Below are 6,949 nucleotides of genomic sequence, written 5' to 3'. Positions count from 1 at the left end.
CTATTTCAGACTCACCCTCTGGATTGTGACATCAATTCCTGTTGTTTAGTCTTAAGTTCACAAACTATTGAATTTCACTTCATTTCTATTATTACTGTCCTCAAGGTCATCCAATTTTTCCTATCTGGAAGAGAATTTCCAATTCTTTTCTATACGGATGATGACTTCAATTCTTTTTAATCAGAGAATCTCATTAACCCACTCCTCCACTTTGTGCCAAGGACATCAGATAGCCTATTAAAAAGATTAACCTCAAGACCAGTTCTAGAAAAGATCTACTTGTAAAGCTTCCCCAAACTTGTTCTTCTGCTCTTCAAAGTACTTTTCATATTACTTGCTTTTCAATTCTGCATATAACCAAGTATCTCAATCTTATCCAATTTTGACCAGTGTGGCACTCTCTCAGATACTTAACTGACATCCAGATTGGTAAAATGTGCCCAGCTTCTAATGAAAATGAAAATGCAGTTTCTTATCAGTAGAAAATTTAGATTAATCTAGACTAGTAAACTCATTCTTTCTCATATACTTTTACCTCAGTATATATCATTCTTTTTCAGTATGAACTTTCAAAGGAGCAAAAAGGATCTGAACAGTAAAACAATTTGATAGATGAAAGGTAAACTTAGAGTGTTACCTTGCTTTCTCTCCTCTTGACAGTGAAATGTGTGAGAGAAATGTAAAAGGAAATGTCTGTAGGGTTTATTTGTGTGCACAGAGGTATGAACTAATGACCTGCAGGAAAGGTCTCCTGTTGGGAACCTAAAATACAATGACTAGAATATCTTTCCATGTTCTTTACACTGAAGGTCATCTTCTCTTCTTAATCCTTGGTTTAAAGAAAAATCTTTGATACCTTCCCCCCTTTCCCCTTTTTTCCTTATTCTCTAAGGTCTAGCCTGATCAGCAGTCTGAAATCAGTAGTAGTCAGGCATCTAACTTACCACATTTTAGAAAATATAATTTCTACCTATTGACATATGCAGGTGTTCAATTACTGTAGAAGATGTGTTCCCTGGCACCTTGTGGATAAAAGAAATACCTACTTATAGATAGCTGAACACATGTGACGGGTCATTTCCTTAGATTCTCTTGTTCAATACACTTTACCCATTCTCTCTTATGTGCTTGACTAGAAAAAGAAAAACAAAACCAAAAACAAGCAAGTGGGAAACCCACAAACTTTTCTCAAAAATAAGGTTTTGTGGTGCCTAGGCTTAAGCATTAACTTTAGCTTAGTTCTGGCCTTTTATGGACTTCTGATTGCTTCATACTAGAAGCATTAAATCCTTACCATTTCAGCCTTTTTTTCTGTAACATTGCATATATGCAAACTAACCTTGAAAGGCACATGGCAGCACAAAAAGCAAAAGCAATGCTTTCAACCCAAAGGCAAGTAGTTTCAACCAGAATCACATAACTTGCTGGGTTTGATTTCTGCTCTTTGCACACCCCATTATTTTCTCCACATTATTTTCTTGCACATCTTTCTGAAGACCTGGCCTTTCCACCCCCGCCTCCCCTTGTATTATCAAATGCATTTCAAATCCACTTTTAACTAATATCTCAACAGCAAGAACAGTATTGGATGTCATTTCCATTCTGTGAATTACAATAAAGAATAGGAACAGGTCTAGGAAGAAGCCTACTCACACATCAGATTTTTTTAGATTATATTAGTTGCTGTTTGGGCTGCTTGCATGGTCTAAAATTTATTTTATCGGCAGTACTAAAATCGTTTTTTCACTGAAGTGGACACCTGTGTGCTTATGGAGTTTTCTATGAACACTTAAGACACTTGTCTGCCTATAAATAAGCAACAGGAGCATTTAGAAAATTTTCTCAAGAAACTGCATAACTGTCCATTTGTTGCATGCAACAGCTTAACTAAAATCTTAGATACAGGAATAGTTGTCTGAATAGTTGTGTTGCAGTGAAAACCTCTGCATGAATTTTCTATCTAATGCAGCCGTCATGACCTCTGTCAGCAGTTAGTACTCCTGTGCCCTGCAGTGGAACACAGCTCAAGGGAAAAAGTATGGCAGCATCAGGGAAAGAGAAGCCCTGGCACAAGGTGACTGTGTCACCTCAGTAATTTCTTTAGATAATGAAAATCGCAAGGAGTTGTTTTTCCTGCACTGTAAAGGACAAGGTAAATAATTAATTACAGGCTGGAAAGTAGCTACAAGAAAAACTCTTTATTAAGATAAAAAGAAGATCCTGTTCTTTGTAAAATTTTCCTTCTGTCTGCATTTTTCAGTTGCATGGTTGGATTATAAAAGCTAAATACTTGTGACCTTTCAGTGACGTTTGGAACAGACAGGTTAAATCTGCTTTTAAAATACCTTTTTCTCCTCCTGGTGCTCCTTGTAGACTTTGTGTTCTCTGTTAACAGTGTTCATTTTGTGGTAGATTGATGTTCATATAAAAATGGGAGTACATTGACTGTCTTTTTTAGAAAGTTGTGTAACTATTAGCAATATTTCTGGTAATTACAATTTAGTTGGATGAAAGGTTGAAAAACTTGGCAAAGTGTATATACAAAGGGACATAAAAACAATGAAGCAAACAAATATATCTTTTGAATACAGTGAGCTTTTCAGACTCTTTTCTATGCTCTTTTCACAGGGTAGAGCTCTAAAGGACTCTTTTTTTTTTAGTTTGTCATTATTTAAGTACTTTCATCACTGTTAAGGAACTGAACATACTGTTCCCACAGATGACCACACAGCCTTAGAAATGGCATTACTTTTTTTGTCATTTATAACTACAAGAAAATTAAGAGTAATGAGTTTGGGAACATTCTATCTCCACAGCTGAGGAAAGTAATATATTTCCTCCAGAACTTGCTAGATGAAACTCTGAATCATGTTTAGGAATATTCCTGTATTTTACCCCCATTTGAGGCAAACAAAACTTTTGATTTCTTGCATCTAATAGTACAGTAAAACTGGGAGAGTCATGCAAGAAATGGTGCCAATCCTGAGTGAGATTAATTCACTGAGTACTTTTACAGAAGGCATGTTGAATTTACAGCCAGTGGTAAAAGAACTTGTCTGAAGTATTAGGAGCAGGTAAACAAACTGCATTTACAGAAAAATTTTCCATTACAGGAAAACTTCAATCAAAGCTATATTACAATAAATCATAAATATGTACTTACTTTTGGGAAGAGAAAAGGGGATCTTTTAAAAGAGTTTGTTAATGAAGAGTTAAAATGTTTAGAGAAAGGAAAAGCATTTGTACCAACAGCACAAGCAGTTGTCATGGCTTGATTCTGTTTATGCCTCTGGAAACGTCTAGGAAGCTTGCAGGCAATGGAAAAAAACATGATTTATAATAGATATAAAAAGCAAAGTTCCACCTTCAAGCTTGAGGGTAGGAAATAGGATTGTGGCTGAGCATAAATGCGCTTCACAATTCGTGCTTCATTTCTTCTGGTGCAGTCCCACTGGTATCAATGTGTTCTAACCTATGGTGGAAGTTACCTCGGAACTGGTTCCCTCAAATTGTGTGATTTCCTTTAGAGCTGATGCCATAAGGCTGTTGAACAGATCCCTGCGTGTGTCTGAGTAAAAAAATAAATGATAGTTTCTTCCTACCAGAATTATCTGATGTTTCATCACTCCATAAATTATAACTCCTTCCATAAATTGAGTACATAAGGATAGTCCATGGACACTGGGCTGTGCACCAGGGCTCACAAATCACAATCATGTTCATACAGTGTAAGTCTTGATGCAGGACTAAAGGGAGTCAGTGGGATCTTTTGCTGATCAATGATTTGCAGTTGCAGTCTATCGAATTCAAAAGCCACCTGCTGGTGCATCTCTTTTGGGAAGATGTCAATCCAATTAACTGTTAAGAGGTTCAGCACTTGAGAAATGAATGTGTTTAATCAGCCTTAGTTTCCTGGTACATAGAGTGTCTGTGTTTTCTATTTTTACCATTAATTAGGAAGCATTTGGTGATACAGGGTATGCAAGTAAGCACACCATTCAAACATGCAACTATGTCGGCTGGCATTTTTCTGATTTTTAAGTTCAAGTATTGAGACATACTATAAGAATAAAACTACAGATGGATGTTTAAAAATAAATGTTAATATTTTATAATTCTGAATTATTTTCAAAAGTTATGTCTATAGGATGAATGGATGTTTTAGATAGAGAAATAATCAGTTAGAAGAGTACAAACTACGTCTTTTTTTTCCCAAAGTTCTAGAAATTTAGACTAATCACTTGTATACTATGCTTATATAATTATATACTTCTAAATAAGGAAGAATAAATGAATTGAGGAGGCAATGGAAAAAATATTGGATACACACAAGTTAATGATAAAAAAAGACTAAATTCAACAGGAAACTAAATTCATTCTCTATGCTCTATAGATTCAATGGATTTTTGTGAGTAAGTCTTGCTGAACAAAGAATAAAAATGGAAAATTGGTATTTAGATTAAAAATATATAACACAAAGATAGTAAAGTGGTTGAAGTGTGAAGTTTTATTTCACATGTTCTGATCATCAAAATTCTGAAACGTTTCAACCAGCTTTATCGCTTCATATGTTGGCAAGGAGATACCACGCTTTAAATGTTAAAGCTATATTCTTAGCTGAGATATCTTTGGAAGAGACTATCAATGAATATTGATTGTTTTCTTTTTAATAAGGTGTTTGGACCATCATGGAAAATGTACATTGTTGAGAAGAGATACTCATTAGTGGAAAGAGGCATTTGGTTTGTTTTTATGCATGTAATTTAGAGAAACAACAGCTTTTGTTCCTCAAGAGATCTGCAAATGTTTTGCAGTTTTCTGCAGAAGTAATACAACAGTTTTAACAGAGCCAACATTAAAACACCAAAAGTTATTCTTGAAGGCTGTTCCTTCCAAGTGACTCCCTACGTGTTATGAAAAAACACTTTCTCACAAGATACACCGTGATCACTCTAGAATAGAAAAAAAGGAAAATGTCATATGAGGTAACATAGAGGAGATGGAAATGAAGTTGGTTACTGGGATTTTCTTTAGTTCAAGTGCAAGGAGAGAGCAGAGTAATCACTGTTTCTTGAGAAGATGAAGCAATATTTACCTTGGATTTGAAAGGATTTTTTAAAATGTGGAGACAGAAAAGCAGCAATTTTCTCTAACCTTGTATTCTCTCTACATCTCTATCCAGACAGATCATTTTGCAGAAAGGTTAGGACAAACACTGAGGATAATGTGGAACAATGCTTGCATACACAGAATTTCTGCTCATATTTCTACCAGTAAAAGAAATCTTGTATTCAGACACCAGATAAGTGACAGATCTTCCTGTTTGCTTTCATCATAGATGTTACAGCTGGAAGCTCTTACAATTATAAAATGGACACCCTGGTAACCGCCTAGCCTCACATCCATGAACTGCTCACAGTAAGCAGCATGGTATGGTTACCTAATTTTGGAGTAGAAAAGAGTTTGCCTGTGTGGAAGTGAGCTCTGCTGTGCCCATAGGTGTCAGGACCATAAAGTATTTTATCCAGTAATGTCTATTGTGCATTCCACAACTTAACTGTAAGCAATCCAAAATATCTTTCCATTAGTTTAGCAGGCTAAAATAATTGTGTGAGCATAGAGACATATTTTTAATACAGGTTTTTCTGATGCAAGTCTTACTTTGGCTGCTTAGTTTGGCTTCCATAGTAAATTTCTAGATAATATTCACACATAATGAAGACTGAAACATATCTTTATGTGCTGTAAAAAGTAATAAATACAGAAGTTTAGAAGTAACCTTGAATACCAGTGGTATAATTTATTTTAAAAAGAATATACATTAATTTAAAGAAATCATTTTTGCTAGGTTACAAGTGGTATAGCATACCAAACTTGTGAAAACTGTCTGATTCCATTAAATTTTTTATCCTGTAACTAACAAATAGTGCAGTATTGTGGTGGGTTGATCTGAGCTGGCTGGCAGACACCTACCTAGACACTATCTTCCCCCTTCTCAAAAAGACGTGAGAAAATGAAAAATTTTCTGTTCATGATAAAAGCAGATCACTTCCTAATTACTGTCACAGTCAAAACAGACTTGATTAATTTAATTTATTGCCAATTAAAGTCAAGCTGGATAGTGAGAAACAAAGACAAAAATGCAAACACCAGCCCCCACCCTTTTTCATCATAATTCTTTCCTTCATTCCAAATTTTCTACCTCGCCCACCCCAACAGGGGCATTGTATTCAATCCATAACAGCTCCTTTCTGCTCACACTTCCTCTTGCTCTATCCTGGGTCATCTCCACGGGCTGCAGTCCTTTGGGAAAAACTTGCCCCAGTGTTGGGAGCAGTTCTGACAGCACCAGATGCATTCTTGTCAGGAGCCTGCTCTGGTCTAGGCCCTTCTCACAGGCAGCAGTGTCTTCTGGCAGTATCCACTGGCTCCAGGGTTAAGTCCTCCATGGGCTGCAGCGTGGAGATCTGCTCTGGCATTATCCTCCCCCTGGGCATCCAGGAAGACTTGCTCTTGTGGTTGGAGCACCCCTTTCCTGACTCCTGATCTTTTCACCCTTCTGTTCACTCCTCCTCTGCCTGGGTGGGCTTTCTGCTCTTTGTTAAGCAGGTTTTCCCCAAGGCTCCATCAGCTTGGCTGAGGGGCTGGGCTGTGCCTGGTGGGGCCACTGGTGCTGGCTGGAGCTGGCTGGGCAACCTCAGCCCTCACAGAGGCTCCTGCAGCCTTACGGCCATTGTCTCGGCGTGGGCACCTCACACAGGTGTGTATGACATTGAAAGGAAAATAAGTAGTTCCTTTAAAAATATTATTTAAGGAAATTAAGGGTCCATAAGGCGCTGGGGAAGAAGCTGGCCGTTTAGAGCTGATGGAAGTAGTCTGAAAAGCCTGCAGTGAGGATACAGCTCTGAGTACGATTTACTCTGTGTCACAATTAGCTTCACAGTAACAG

This window comes from Neopelma chrysocephalum, unplaced genomic scaffold (genome assembly GCF_003984885.1).
Source record: "Neopelma chrysocephalum unplaced genomic scaffold, ASM398488v2 Primary Assembly neopelma1_45, whole genome shotgun sequence".
Classification (NCBI taxonomy): Eukaryota; Metazoa; Chordata; class Aves; order Passeriformes; family Pipridae; genus Neopelma; species Neopelma chrysocephalum.
Note: the sequence above shows the minus strand (reverse complement) of the source record.